The sequence below is a fragment of the Bemisia tabaci genome, chromosome 10 (genome assembly GCF_918797505.1).
Source record: "Bemisia tabaci chromosome 10, PGI_BMITA_v3".
In the NCBI taxonomy this organism is placed as follows: domain Eukaryota; kingdom Metazoa; phylum Arthropoda; class Insecta; order Hemiptera; family Aleyrodidae; genus Bemisia; species Bemisia tabaci.
This window is the reverse complement of record NC_092802.1, coordinates 19,110,236-19,125,294: the sequence shown is the minus strand read 5'-3', so window position 1 is coordinate 19,125,294 and position 15,059 is coordinate 19,110,236. Positions and strand designations below refer to the sequence as shown.

The following is a 15,059-nucleotide window of genomic DNA, read 5'->3' as shown; positions in this document are numbered from 1 at the left end:
ACAACTTACTTAGAACTAGATTCATGCGGAAAATCACACTCAATACAACCATCGTGACATTCGACATTTAGAGAGCAACGCCTGAAATCAAACAAAAAGGTGCAAGTAAGTATTTAGTATAGAAAAACGTATTAAAAAATACGGCGTTGCGTGCATAGCAATGAATTGATTCATCTACCATTTGGACCGCGTTGAACAGAAAGGAACCAAACCACATCAGCTATTGCCAAATTTAATTGAGCAATTTAATTTTTTGCATGAAAACGGTTGTGCGGATTTTTGTGCAAATTTCAGTGAAAATTCTTCAAAATTTGAAGCAAATTCCCTAAAAATGTTTAAGGAATCCGCACAAAAATTCTCTCGTAAAAAATTTAATTGCCTAGTTAAATTTGGCAATAGCCGATGTGGCTTGGTTTTCTTCCTGTTAAACTCAGCCCATTTAAACCATGGAAAAGAATCGATTATCAGGGTGTTCGCAACTGACACCCTCCTAATCGATTATTTTCTATAGTTTCAAATCGGAAAAAATCAATAATCGATTATTCACACTTCTCCACCGATGATTACACGCTCCGATGGACGAGTCGCTAGTTGAAATAACGACGAAAATGTTTTAAGAAAACACTCGCCCTCGGAAAAATCGGTAACAAAATTGACACCGTCAACTCGGAAGCGAAAAACCGGTCGGAAGAACTGATTGAGGCATCTGTCAGACGTTGGAAAATATTTACGAATATACTTTCAAGATATTCTGAGTGTTCTTTCTTTTTGTTGTTGAAGCGTTTGGATGCTTGTTTTTTCAAGCGCCTTGAAGGTAAATTGCCATTCACGCAGACATCAAATTTAGAGTTCCTCCCCGCCCTCCGTCAAAGAGTGACGGAGGTGTGCTGCCTTACTGAGAATAAACGTCGAATGAATCTCCAGGCATTGCCAAATTTCCTTCGATACAATGCGAATGTGTTCCAAAACTTGTGAATAATTTTCTCCCAATTTTTCACACAATTTCAATTAAATCTACAGTATCTAAAAATTATTTGAACGTATATTCAAAACTCGCCTCAAAAAATAACATTATATCGGAGGATATTTGGCAACTCTCGAATGTTCATACGGCACTTTTCCTCAGCAAGTCCGTAAGGAAGACTAAGCTGGTTGTAAGGATAATCTTTCAAATACCAATGAGTAAAATCAAATTTTCCCTATATAATTTAATTTGGAATTTTGAAAGTTCAAGACGGAAGAGCAAAATTTAGAACACAGACATAAAGAATATTTTCAAAAGAGGAGAGAGAAAGAAACAAACAAGGAGTAAGAAAAAATGAAAAGAACGAGGGAAGTTAAAAAATATGTTCGTAAAACAGACGAACAATTTCAGACAAGTTCCCGGCAAAAGGTAGATAAATTTTTACGTCTAAATATGTGTGTCGATATCGATGGAGATATGAAATTGGTCGCTACGTCTATGGTCATTGGACAAATTTTCCAAGGCGTGTAATTTTTACGAGAGCCCTTAGATGCCCGACCCGGGCAAGTTGATCCGATAGTTGAATAAAACAAGTGGCCGCGGTCTGTATGAATGGGCCAGTACATATACGAGTTTTATACAAGTACATCCTATAAAAAAGAATCGAACATGAAATCGAAAAAGAAGAAAACAAGCGGGAAAGTTCTAATACTGTCGTATTAGGAGCGCTCAGGTGTTATTAAATGTATTTAATGAAGGAAGGACGTATAAACTCCGTCGACTTGGCTGGGAAATGGAAATAAAACATCAGCTGATAGCAAACAAAGGTTACCAAGGAAACCGTAAATGCGTATTTTTGTTTCCCGAAAATGAACTCACCGTTGAGCTCATCAGGCGCGTTTTTTTAAGGCTTCATTTGAGTTCAACGATCAATTTCGATAAGAATTACTCTACCGCTAAGAAATTTTCTTATGGACAGACGATCGAAACTACCTGCGCATTACGTTAAAAGCATAAAATACAGTTTTCACAGCTTTATTTATTTTAAAAATGGACCCCCCCCCCCCCAAGCCTACACATCGATGAGCTGGTGCGCCATTTAAACGCATTAGCACTAGTATACTAGTACTCAGGGGCAAGTCGAGATCAAAAAGCGCTGCCTATCGGCTGAGCGCTTAAAATCGAGTGGAGACACGAAGTCGGGCCTTGCTTTTAAACTTTTCTCCCGAATATGAACGATACCTCATTGACAGTATAAAGCGGAGCAATACAAGTTCACGCCTCGCGCCATAACGCCTTCAATTTTTCAGATGCATCATGGACATCCGTCAAGCACGAATAGTTGTATCTCTGCGCCGTTATAATCGCGCTTCCTTTCCCTATCTCTTTTTTCATGCTGCGTTGGTTCCATTTGTATTGTTTGTGTTGGTAACCCGTGGGGTTGTGAGGAAGTGCCAGAGTGTTAGTAAAAAGGTGAAAATTTAAAAAATAAATTATTCCTTAACTTCAACAGCATAGTTTTAACAAATATAATACTTTAAAAACTATCAAAATTCATGTCTTTAAATACGGAAACATTTGACCCGACTTTGACTATGCGTATAAATTAAGTCTTGGACATCTAAGGGTTAAAATGATGTTGAAAAAAAAATTGAAATCTCTCTAAAATCACATGAGTAAAAGTAACAGGAGATTGGTGCCCCTATAACTGGCCCCTCATATCGAGTAATTTATTGTGCTTTTGGTGTCTCTCGTGGCAGATCTGCTTGTCATAGCAAAAAAGTGATGCTTTTTGCAAGGAAAGTTCAATGGGGAAAAGGATGATTTTAATTACTGAGCCATCATCGTACTTTAAAAAATGTGTCGATATGACATTAAAATCACTTCACATTGCGTTGTCAGATAAAATGAACTGAACTTTTGTTTTGCTCTATTAAAATAAGAATAATGAACATTTTGTTTCTTAAATTCATTTGTGGAAAAAATAAAATGAGAATGCCCGAATTTGTCTATATTTTGTGCAATCTATCAGCTCAGGATAAGACTTTCAAAGTCGTTAAAAAAAGACCCGGTTTCGAATGAAAAAATATCGCATTTGACGTCATTGGCTTCAAGCCGATAGAGAAAATTTTATTTACATATAAGCAGCTCTTTTTGGTCAAAAAAGTGGTTTTGAGCTCTTAAAGCTGAAAACTTATTTCTGAGTCAATCCCTTGATCTTTCAACAACTCTATTCAAGCCCACTCTAAATAATGTTGCTTTCATTGAACCGGACTGCAGATGTTGCATTGACTCGGTCCAGCGCGATTTGGATTGAGTCAATAGGAGAGATCGGACCAAATTTGGAAAATTTAAACGCTTATAACTTCGTTTATACAAATTTTTGAGGCTCTAAAAGTGGTTTAGTAGGTTTCCTCGTGAAATTTTCTTCCAGCAACACCCCTCTAAGTTTAAATTGTGGTGAAACCGACTGCAAAATTTGCAGTTTTAGTCAAACATTTCATGTCCGACCTCTCTAATTGACTTGGTCTACTGTGCGGCGTAAAAATGTATCCATGTAAGGTTTTTTTCAGCGCCATGATGCGTGTCCTCAAAAATGATTTGCTATCAAGCTGATCCAGTCCGCGTGACAACTGCAAACTGCTAAATGCGAAAAATCGTGCGAAGCTCTAAAATTATCAAATTTTTTATACGAAATCCGTAGAATCGCTTGCATCGGTAAGTCCATTAAAAATCGGTTCAATAGGAGAGGCAGTCTGTTTTGAACGAGGTTCCTACAGAACGAAGTCGCCGCTATTTTTGGATTCTGAAATGACTCCATTGCCTCATACGGTTTCCACATTTTCTTCATAAGGGCACTATAGAGCGTGGTAATAACGCCGAATGAGGAGAAGGTTGCTACCAACTTTTGACGGATATCACGTGTATTGCACTCATCAGCAAGACGCGAGTAAAATTGCCTCATGGCTGTATACCCGTGGCAATTCTTGAAAGTTGGTAAAATTCGGCTAAACTGCTTTTCTCTGTTTCACTACTTATTATAAATAATAACCGAGTCTTAGAGGGGTAGCTTGCCTCGGTAAAAGTCAATTCGTTTAAAGAGATTTGAATGGAGGGAGGAAAATGTTGCCAACTTGCAGGGACACTGACAACCAACCCTTCGAGTTTGATTCTAGCGGCCATTGAATCTTTCGGCTACCGGGCCAATGGTGCTTCTTACCTTGGGTTTCACCCATTTTTTATGTTGAACACTCGACTTTGAGCATGACAGTCTGCCTCGGCAAGAGTCGATTGTTTTACGTGCATTTTAATGGTGGAAAAACAGAGTTGCCAACGTGCAAGAATCACTTCTGAGAATCTCAGCCACTCGACAGACTACAGTAATTACACGGTGCATTCACGCCAGAGTAACTCCTCAATTTTATCCGATCGAGAGAGCCCGCGCTAAAGAGCAAACAGCGTTGCAATTCATCGAAAAAACTCGCCCGGTTAACAGAACTAACCGGACAAACTCTTTTTGGGAATCTTCCGGCAACACCGCAATGCTCCGCGTCTCGAAGCGGGTGTTTATTCGAGTTCCGTTTATTTTTTTCGGAGACGGGTTTTTCGCATCTCGTTTAAATGCAATCGCGATGGCGAGGGGATGAAGGTGAGAGGGCGGGTTAACTTTTTAAACGCCGAGTGCGATGGCTGAGAGGGGGAGGGGGGTTCGAATTACCGTCGTCGCTGAATGCAGAAAAGCTGCTACTTGAAACCGAGTCAATGGGCCACCAGACAAGATACACATTTAAATATTGCGAAACATGTTCCTTATTAAGAATTCTCGCAGAGTATGTTTAAAATCTTGGAAATTTACTCTTGAGCGAGGGATTAGCTATTCAATTTGCTTCAGAATTAAACGGCCGGTAAACGAAAAAAAAATAAAGTTGATTTAACATTCCGGATGTGAAAAAACTGTATGCTGATTATACCCGCCACAGCACTCAGTTTTACATATTGGCTTTGCTGGAGTAACAGCTGTAGCGGGTTGTTCAGCATTCAATAAGTTCTCGCACACTCTTTAACATGCAGAAAGGTAAATCTACTTCACGTTTTTTCATTGGTGTTTGGTAAAACTTCAATCACGACCAGTCAAAGACGTCAATCTTTAATCAATCATCCAGTTGACTACTTTTTGCAGTGTGCATAACTCAAATATTTGGCTCATCCATGCGAAAGCACGTATTTGGAACGGAATGGCACACACGTAGTTTCTGACCCGAGGCTTGCTAAAAACACGAGGCCCGCGATATGTATGAGGAGGGAATAAATATCGGTCATTGGTCTACAAATACATCCAAAAAAAAGAACCAGACATAAAATTGAACTAAAAAGAGAAAAATCGAATGCACAGACAGGAAAATATAGGACAGACATATCCTGACCTTGTTTTTTTTAAATTTTCTGACGAAGCTAAGCGATACCTGATTGGCAGTAGGGATAGTAGAACATTTCAAGTTCACGCCTCACGCCATCGCGCCTTCAATTTCACAGACGCAAAACGGACATCCGTCAAGCACGAATAGTTGTATCTCTGCGCCGTCATCAATGCAAGTCCTTTCCCTCCCTCTCTTTCTATTCTGTGCTGGTTCTGTTCATCTTACTTTAATAGCGATGCCTGAAGGGCTACGTGAGGAGGTAACACACCCGAGGATCGTAAAGACGTATTCGTGTAGAAAATTGAACTGCTTATAATTCATTGTATTTTTCGAAGGCAATTTAAGCACACTTTTTTTTTTATTTGGACAGGTGCCATAACGTCTACGTCTCTTTAATCTAGGAATAAAATGAGTTGGGCGAAAACATCAAGAGTCAACACAATCCGAGGGAAATATCATTAGCAGCATAGAACGTAATATTGGGACTTCACGCCTCACGCCATAGCGCCTTCAATTTTGCAGACGCAACACGGACATCCGTCAAGCACGAATAGTTGTTTCTCTGCACCGTCATCAACGCCCGACGCCCGTCCTTACCCTCGCTCTATTTCAATATTGGGTTAGTTCTGGTTGTCTTAGTTTCATAGCTATGGTTCAAGGGCTACGCAAGTAACACACCCGTGGATCGTAAAGACGTATTCGTGTAGAAAATTGAACTGCTAGCGTGAACTTTGGGACCTCGGAAGGGAGTCAATCTCCCTAATCTGGGAAAAAAAAGAGTTGGGTGAAAGTCGGCTTTCTTCTGCTGAGCAGACAATCGAGTCGGTTTCAGCAGTGGCGAGGGATGAATGATCGATTATCGATGTTTCCTCCATTTGAAGCTATGGTAAAAAATCGATTATTAAGCTGTTCGTTGCGAACACCCCGTTAATCGATCCTCTCCCATGCCTTTAAATGGCAGGTCAATCGATGTATCGCAAAGCACGCTAAGCCGCTGCGGTTCAGCCTTCCGACGCAGGATTTATGGTTCGGATGTTTGTGCTCCTCTGCTTCTTTCCCGCACGAAAATCCAGAACCGTGTTTGTGGAATCCCCCCTCCCCCACACACATACACACATCTGGCCCGTTGATGTATATTCGTACTGCAGAAAAGAACAATAACTCCATTTATAACTTGAAACAAGTTTAGAACATGCTCGTATGCGTTTTGCGGCTCAATCCGGGATGGAGTTACTGTTCTCTCCCTCGACACAGCAATGAACGGAAATGGCGGCTTAGTCTATACTCTTCCTATAGTAACTCCATTTAGAACTTGAGCCACATTTAACATGCTCTCTAATGCGCTGGGGAGCTCAACACAGGTTGCACTTACTATTTTGATTCTAAACACGGTAGCAAACGGAAAAAGCGGCTTTTGATGCTGCGCCCCTGCGTTTCAGTCGCGACTTCAAAGACTTGTCAGCACGTGGGTTCGTGGGTGCGACGGGTCCTGCTTCGGAGTTCCCTTTAAGGGTTGCTCGAATTTCACCGCCTAAACCGCCTAACTCCGTTCCCGCGGAACCACGGAGTTATACAAGCAGCATGTCCGTTGCTGAATCGTTATCGAATGGCATTAATCGATACATCCCTATCTTAGCAATGTTCTTAATCGATCAATTACGTGCGATACGGGTTCAACGATCGACTTGCAGGAGGGTTCATCTCTAAGAGCGGTTACGCCTTCGTGTTTGAAACCGCGTGTTCATATTTTTTACCGACAATCGCAAAAGTCACTTGCATATCCTACGAGCTATCTCTGAAAGACCTCTATGGAGCTGGCAAACCGTAGAGTAGCTATATTGAGAGAGTATGGCCACTGGGCCCCATGGAGAGGCTTAGGACCCAAAAATGGCGGTGCTTTGTTTTGGTTTTTGTGGATGGGAGGGTGGTCATTGCCAACTTTTGACGGTTATCACCAACCGCACAGCACGGTTCGTTTCAGAGGGAGGTAAATGAAATTGTGTTGCCCACTCAAAATTCCTTCGGGATCTTGAAGTAGGATGCATACACAGTCATTTAAGCCTAAAATGAAAATATTCTGTCGAGCTCTTCGAAAATAAAATCAATTTTTGTGTTTTTGGCGCTAAAATGGCCTTCAAAGACGATCGATGATTCAATTCCGATGGGTTGTGCATATGTAAAATGGTACATGTGTGATGGACTCTACGTATTTTTGGACCAGGAATCGATTGAGCAGGGTCCTGAATCGGTCCGAAGCTTCATTGACTGAAAAATGGGCCTTTTTTGGATTTTAGGGGTGTTTTGGGCCCATTTCCCCCCAATTTTGGCGTGAGAAAACCTGTGGCGTCATGGGTAATGATCATCAGGTCATGTTGGGCGGACCATCGAATGCACTTGGTCTCGAGACACTCCGGGTGCTTCCGAGCCCGGAGTGATACAGGGTTTTCGAGATACAGGGGATCAAAGTCCCCGATTTTCACTCAATTCTGCAGGTATTTTAATGTTCAATTCCGACTATAAATTGATCTCTGATTTAGATATCGAAGCGCATTTTGCGGTGGTTGATTCAGCTACGTGTGGTGGATTTTTCTACATATTTCACAAACCCTCACTAGCTGAATCAACCACCGCAAAATGCGCTTCGATATCTAAATCAGAGATCAATTTAGTCGGAATTGAACATTAAAATACCTGCAGAATTGAGTGAAAATCGGGGACTTTGATCCCCTGTATCTCGAAAACCCTGTATCACTCCGGAAGCCCCGGAGTGTCTCGGGACCAAGTGCATTCGATGGTCCGCCCAACATGACCTGATGATCATTACCCATGATGGCACAGGTTTTTTCACGCCAAAATTGGGGGGAAATGGGCCCAAAACACCCCTAAAATCCAAAAAAGGCCCATTTTTCAGTCAATGAGGCTTCGGACCGATTCAGGACCCTGCTCAATCGATTCCTGGTCCAAAAATACGTAGAGCCCATCACACATGTACCATTTTACATATGCACAACCCATCGGAATTGAATCATCGATCGTCTTTGAAGGCCATTTTAGCGCCAAAAACACAAAAATCGATTTTATTTTCGAAGAGCTCGACAGAATATTTTCATTTTAGGCTTAAATGACTGTGTAGCATCCTACTTTAAGATCCCGAAGGAATTTTGAGTGGGCAACACAATTTCATTTACCTTCCTCTGAAACGAACCGTGACAGGCTGCCAACCTTACTACATCTAAGATAATTTTTCTCAAAAATTGCACACGATTAGCCTTAAAATTATGTAAGGATGTCGCAATAGTGCACTTGAGTAAATTTCTCGTTACGATAAGCAAAGAAAACTACATTTTGAGTCATTCTGCATTACATTAATTTATGGCGTCCGCCATTTTTGGGTCCTAAGGGCTCCATTTAGCCTAAGATGGCTGAGCCAATCAGAGGTGGTAACCCCAGTGGCCATACTCTCTCAATATAGGTACTCTAGCAAACCGCGGTTAGGTTAGGGTCTTGCGTTGGAGAGTGAACTTCTTGGATTTTTCGGTGATTGAAGAGAGAAGCCGCACAGAGGATCGGGTCAATAAGGAAGGTCGGACGAAATTTGGAAACTTTAAACGCTTTGTACTCCGTTTATACAAAACTTTGAGATTCTAAAAGTCATTCCATTGGTTTTCCCGGAAATTTTCTTCTTGAAGCACCCCTTGAAATTTAAAATGCGACGGAATAAACATTCAACTTCCCAGCATTAGTCAACAATTTAATGTCCGACCTCTCCATCTGACTCGATCAACTCTGAGTCGTAGGGAACTGGGTTTCGCCTTCTTTCAAGAGCTGAGTTTTAGTGACTCCCATCAATCCAATTTTAGGGAGCTTACGTGTTTATTACATTACGCGTTTGAGTGCACTGGAAAAAAAAATCACATTGGATCTAGAGTCCAGACTCTTAAAAACATCGACAAGAAAAGATACTCTTGATTCAATCAGATTTAAGCTTAAATCAAGAACCAAGCTTCTTAATTTGAGCGGATTTCCTTTTGATTTAAGCTTAAATCTGATTGAATCAAGAGTCCTTTTTCTTGTCGATGTTTTCAAGAGTCTGGACTCTAGACCCAATGTGTTTTTTTCCAGTGTATGCTGGCTCCTAGAGAATTTGCAATTTCTAGATTTTAGTAGGTAAGGAAGAAACAGGGAACACTATTCCATATTTCATTTGGATAATTTGTTCACAGTATTTATGATTAGTTTTTTTCTTCTTTCTTAATGGAAATATTAGCAAAAACATGATAATGAATTTTAAATTTTATTCATAATATGATGATAAATCTGAGATATTATTCACAAAATGATAACACAATTGTAAATACTATATAAACCTGTCAGAATGGACAACTAACACAGAAAAAAAGAGCACGGTGCTGTTGGATGATATAGACATTCTAATAAATTGTGGTCGTACCCCAATTAATTATGCTACCCCAATGAATTAGGTTACTAAGCCAAATGTTGCGGTACTTCCACAATTATTTGAAAGTATCATCCAACAAATTGGGGTAGTACCACAATTTGAGATCTCCACTTCATTCACACGGAGTAAAATGTTCCTGTTCCTAATTTCCTTATCGAATTTCTAATACAGATTAAGGAATTCCCGTAATGGCATTCTTACTATAGAAATTAAAAGAGGACATTTTAACAGTATATTCCTATAGGCGTTCTAGGGAATTTTTCAGTCGCACGGACTTTTACGCGACTGAAACTTGGCAGCCTGGCAACAGGGTCTCGTCAGTCGGCTCGCAATTCACTTCGTCAAAAGTAATAAAATGACTACGCCAGCAGGTTCAACTTCCGCCCCATACTCCCATCGGGTAAAAATCGCGTAAGTGCGCATTAGGCCAGCATTGCACTTATGCGGCTCTTCGTTATCGCGGCAAAACTATTCTGCAGCGATTCGAGTTCTCGTGAGCGTTGATTGGCCCTTCAAAGGAAACGGGGGGTTCTCAAGCGTAGGACCGCGGACACTTGAATAGTAAAACTGCGACTGGATGAAACTGTTTTGATAGCAACTTTGATTCCCGCGACTTCTCGAGTTGTTTCTATTGAAATGAAAAACACCGTATGAGCATCCGGATGTTGCCAACTTTCCCTTAAAAAAAATTATATTTTAGGAAATTTATAAATATCTCTCTCTGAAATTTTACGGATACTGAAAATAAAATTGCGAATTAAATTCTCTGAAAAATCGAAGGAAAAATACCGTCAGGTTTTCTCGAAAACTCCTATTATATCAGAAGAAATTTGGCTACGCTTGGAGGCTCATACGGCGGTTTTACTAAGCACGGCAGTAAAGTTCGTCTACTCTCGTCTCCGGGTCCTTGTTCGTTGACGAGCTTTCCTCGTGCCCCTAATTTGTCGTCTCAAAGATGAGTTATGGCCGCATGATGTCTAGAATGGACTACTAGACAAGGTACGAAGTTAAGCATTCTGGTATACATGTTTCTTAACCAAATTACGTAGAACACAATTTGCGCAACCATACTTTTTTTCAGTGTAAATACGTCAACTTTGAGTGAGGACCCCCCCCCCCCCCACTGCTTTGACGAGAAAAGGAAGTTACTACGATGTGACTGTTTACTCTAACGCTTCCTTGCGCGCGTAAATACGTCGTTAGCGCCACGCAACGTGGCTCAAAAGGACGCGTATTAATGCTGAAAAGAACTATGTCACACACAATCCCTATGCACATAGTTCCTTTGAGCATAAATGCGTGCAAAATGAGTTCATCCGGTGCTTTCTGATAATAACTTGCGATAATCCTTTTTCCAGGTTTTTTATAGGAGCGCGCGGGGTGGGGGGCTCCGAAGTTGGGAGTGATTGGACCGTCCTCCGGCGTTTGTTGACCCTGGGGCGAAGTTGAAAATGCGGGCGCGAAAGTTCAAAAGCTCCGGGCAAACCCAGAGCCTTTGAGCTTTAGGACGAAAGTAACGTCGGTGCATTTTCTCGTGAGCCCTGAAAAGCGAGGAGCATATTGGGTGACAAAGCACATCTTACAGTGTCGTTATGTTCTTTCGATCACGGAGGGTTACAGAAAGTTCGATGAGAGACGTTCTGATTGGTATCTTGTCCCAGGTCCCCCGCGATGAGGGTCTCCTTGCTCCTTAGAGAAAGCTACTCAGTTATACTGGTGTATTTAAACTATCAAAGGTGGCTGCGCTCGCTGACCGCCTCGAGGTCCAACCCCGAGAGGCGCTTCGCGCCTCGATCGTTGTGCGTTACGAGTTACTCTAATTTCCTGATATTCTGGAAATCGCCGTATGAACATTCAAGAATTGCCAAATTTCCTCAGATGAAACATGCATTTTTGAGGTATGTAATGCATATGTTTCCTTGAAATTTATAGATATTTTAGGCTAAATTGTGTACAAAATTGTCTGAAAAATATGAGATTAAATATTCAACATTTTACTTGAAAACTCGTATTGTATTGGACGAAATGTGGAAACGCCAGAAGGCTCATACGGCGTTTTTCCTTAGCAGTGCAGTATTATAGAGGACAATTTTCACAGTGCCATCAAGCTTTATAGACACAACTGGACGACTCAAATCAGAATCTGCCAAATTGCATTTTTATTGCCTAATTTTTTCTCATCTTGTTAACTTTCATCTACAATTTTTAAACTTCAGAACTAACCAGTTTTCAAATTATTATCCAACATAAGTGTCTTGAAGATGCCACAAACCTCTTTCTGATTGCCCATTGGTTGGGTCATTGTGCCATCAAGATGGCCGTCAATGTCTTGGTGACGTGTCGAGATAAAGAGATAGGGGAAAGGAAATAATTCACTTGCAGCATAGCGAAAAAAAGAAGGTGTTTGCATCTTTAGGATTGTTTACCCCGTGACGTAGGTTGGCATAGTTACTTTAGCAAAATCCGGAATTTGGAGGATGAAAAATGGACCATAACGTCCGATTGTTTTGCTTAAATCAACACATGACGTAATTTCAAACACTTAATAAAGAATGACTTTTTTCCATAAACTACACCATTCACGAGAAAATTGATGATAAAAATCGGCGCACCGACCTACGTCAACGAAGAAGTCAAAGATTAGATCAAAAATCGAGTTACATGATTGCAGACTTACATGATTGAAATGTAAACCTTGCGATTACGCGCTCTTCAACACACTTGCGTTGGTAATCTTGTTTCAAAATTGCACTGGCACTTACCTACCTCATTCTCCGGACAAAAACAAAATGGATTTAAAGTGCGGAAAAACCCGTTCTATTGTGCAAGGCACTGCTTTCCTGGAACGTTCCCGACAGAAAATATTCGTTGATGACGTGTTGAAAAAAGGAATGATACTGGTGGTGCTTGATGCCAATGTTCAGAGAATTTGAGGCATTTTATCAAAATCTACAGTCCTACATAGTGAGCTCACGGTATGATCTCGCAGAGATGTGTGCCCTCTTCCCTATTCTGTATTCCTCCAATTTAAAGTCTATATCCAAAAGATCTTTTAGGATATTGCTGGTACTTGGTGCAAATGTTCAAAGAATTACAGACATTTGTTCAAAATTTTCAGTCATTTCAAAACAGCTCACGGTTCGAATTTGCTACTTTGAATTTGCTGGATCTATGAGGGGCGTAGGTGGTGCGCCCCCCCCCCACTTTTTCCTGGAAAAAGAGAAAGAAAAAGGGGGAAAAGGAAGAAGGAAGGAAGGAAGGACGCTTAGATTTCGCGAGTATTCATGAACGACGATGACTCACTCTGCAACTCAGTGTTTTAAGATTTTGAAAATTTCTTGGGTGAGCCCCCCCCCCCCCCCCCTCCCGATAGGAAAGTCTGGATAAGCAGCTTAGTGACGAGGTTTAAGTGAGATCCGGAGAATGAACGCAAACCGCGCGGGTTAACATCAAGAGCGGCTAAATACATGTTATATTTACTGGGCTAGTCGCATTTTTTAAGAGATTCGTCAACACTGGAGACTTGTTGTTGAAATGCGGAGTTTCCAAAAGAGAACTTAGAACAATGCTACCATTTCAAAACCAAGCAAAGTAGAGGACAAGCTCTTGAGGACCGAATTTAAGTTACGTCACGTACTCGTAAAATGGGAAAATGCAAGGGCTACGTGACGGTTGTGTGATTATCTGCGTGGTACGGCAAAGTATAATAGCGGCTTTTGCCTATGGACGGCTAGGGGGGCATGCATGCCCCGGCAGAAAAAGAATTCAGATGAACGTCATTGAAGTTGTTTATTGTTCCTGAGAGTGTGAGTAGTGAGTTATAATCGGTTTTGAAAATCATGCCCAACTTACTCAAAATAAGTAGGTAGTACAAGGAATGACCTAAAAAGGATAGCTCAGTTTTGAAGAAATGCCAATCAATGTTACTGAGAGTGTGTAGCATGAGTCCAAGATTCTTTTAGTGATATTCTCTTGATTGTTCATCGTATCTACGAGCAAATTTAATTTCTGGACATTTTTTAAGTTTTTGCCCGAAACAACGTAATGATGAACACTGTTTTGAAGAAAGGCCAGTTTAAGTTATTTAGAATGTGAGCCGAAGCTACCACGGCTATCTCAATAATCTTGGTTGAAGTTTATAGAGTTGATGAGCAAATTTAATTTTTGGAAATAATAGCTTTTAGCATGAAATGACCAGAAAGGGTGATTTATGTCTTCAAAACAAATCTTTCAGAGTTTTTTCGTCAATTTAAAGCGATAAAAGTACGTTTCGAGAATATTTTTACGCCAGAAGGATTCCTTTTTCGATTGTTTTTTTCACATAATTCGCCAGTCTTCGAACGTTAGGGCGAATCCAAATCTCCACATGAGTCCCGGAAAGCATGAGGTCATACGGCAATGGCGCGGCGTGAATTGCGATATATCGATTGTTATGCCATTTAAACCTATGGAAAAGGATCGATAAACAGGGTGCTCGCAGTGACCACCTTAATAATTGATTCTTCACCATAGGTTTAAATGGCATTACAATCGATACATCGCAATTCACGCCACGCCTTTGTCATACGGAGGATAGAGCTGACGTAGAAATTGAGATACGCACTTACGTCAAAGGAACTATGATTATAGAGATTACCAAGAACTCACATTAGTGCACTCACATTAGAACTACATTACTGCGCCAGTCGACTTACTTTAGGGGCAACGTATGGCACTCTTCCCAGTTGTCGAACCCTCCTATTGTTCATTTTTTTTTTTTTTATCATCATTATTTGTTCAAACCCGTTCAAGGACAGCGACCTCAACTTTTTGCACCTCTACATGTGATTCTTCTATACTTCGTACATAAACCTTTTCGGGTTTCGAGCTCCATCAGTCCATCTGACAGGCTCCAACGGATTCGTTCGAGGTAATGATGCATCAAAACGCGGTGAAGTTATTGTTTTTAGGTACTGTTTTTTCAAAGTTGTGGATAGTTCTCTGGAATCTTATCGGTCTTAGATAAAAATCTGTACAAATATGTTTATATATCCATTTATAACTTCAGTTATGTGTCGGTAGCTTCAGTAACTCCCTTAGCTTCTTTTGAAGAGTCACCAAAAAAAGTGTTGTCAAATTGTAGCCCATCGTCGAATTCAACATAAAATGAAACGCGCATAAAAGCTTCGGTCGAAAAACACTGCAGTCGCGTTCATTTTAGGGGTAAAATTTGTTAATT

General features: G+C 40.7%; 1 protein-coding gene across 2 annotated transcripts in view; it reads right to left on the bottom strand.

The window, feature by feature from the left end:
- The window catches only part of LOC109033369 (uncharacterized), a 358,654-nt gene extending 358,557 nt beyond the window's left edge, over nt 1-97 (bottom strand). For both annotated transcript variants that reach the window (XM_072305106.1, XM_072305107.1), the window contains exon 1: nt 10-97. The gene's annotated coding sequence lies outside the window, so the exon portion shown is untranslated. The remainder of the gene's footprint in view (nt 1-9) is intronic.
- Nucleotides 98-15,059: the final 14,962 nt, after the last annotated feature.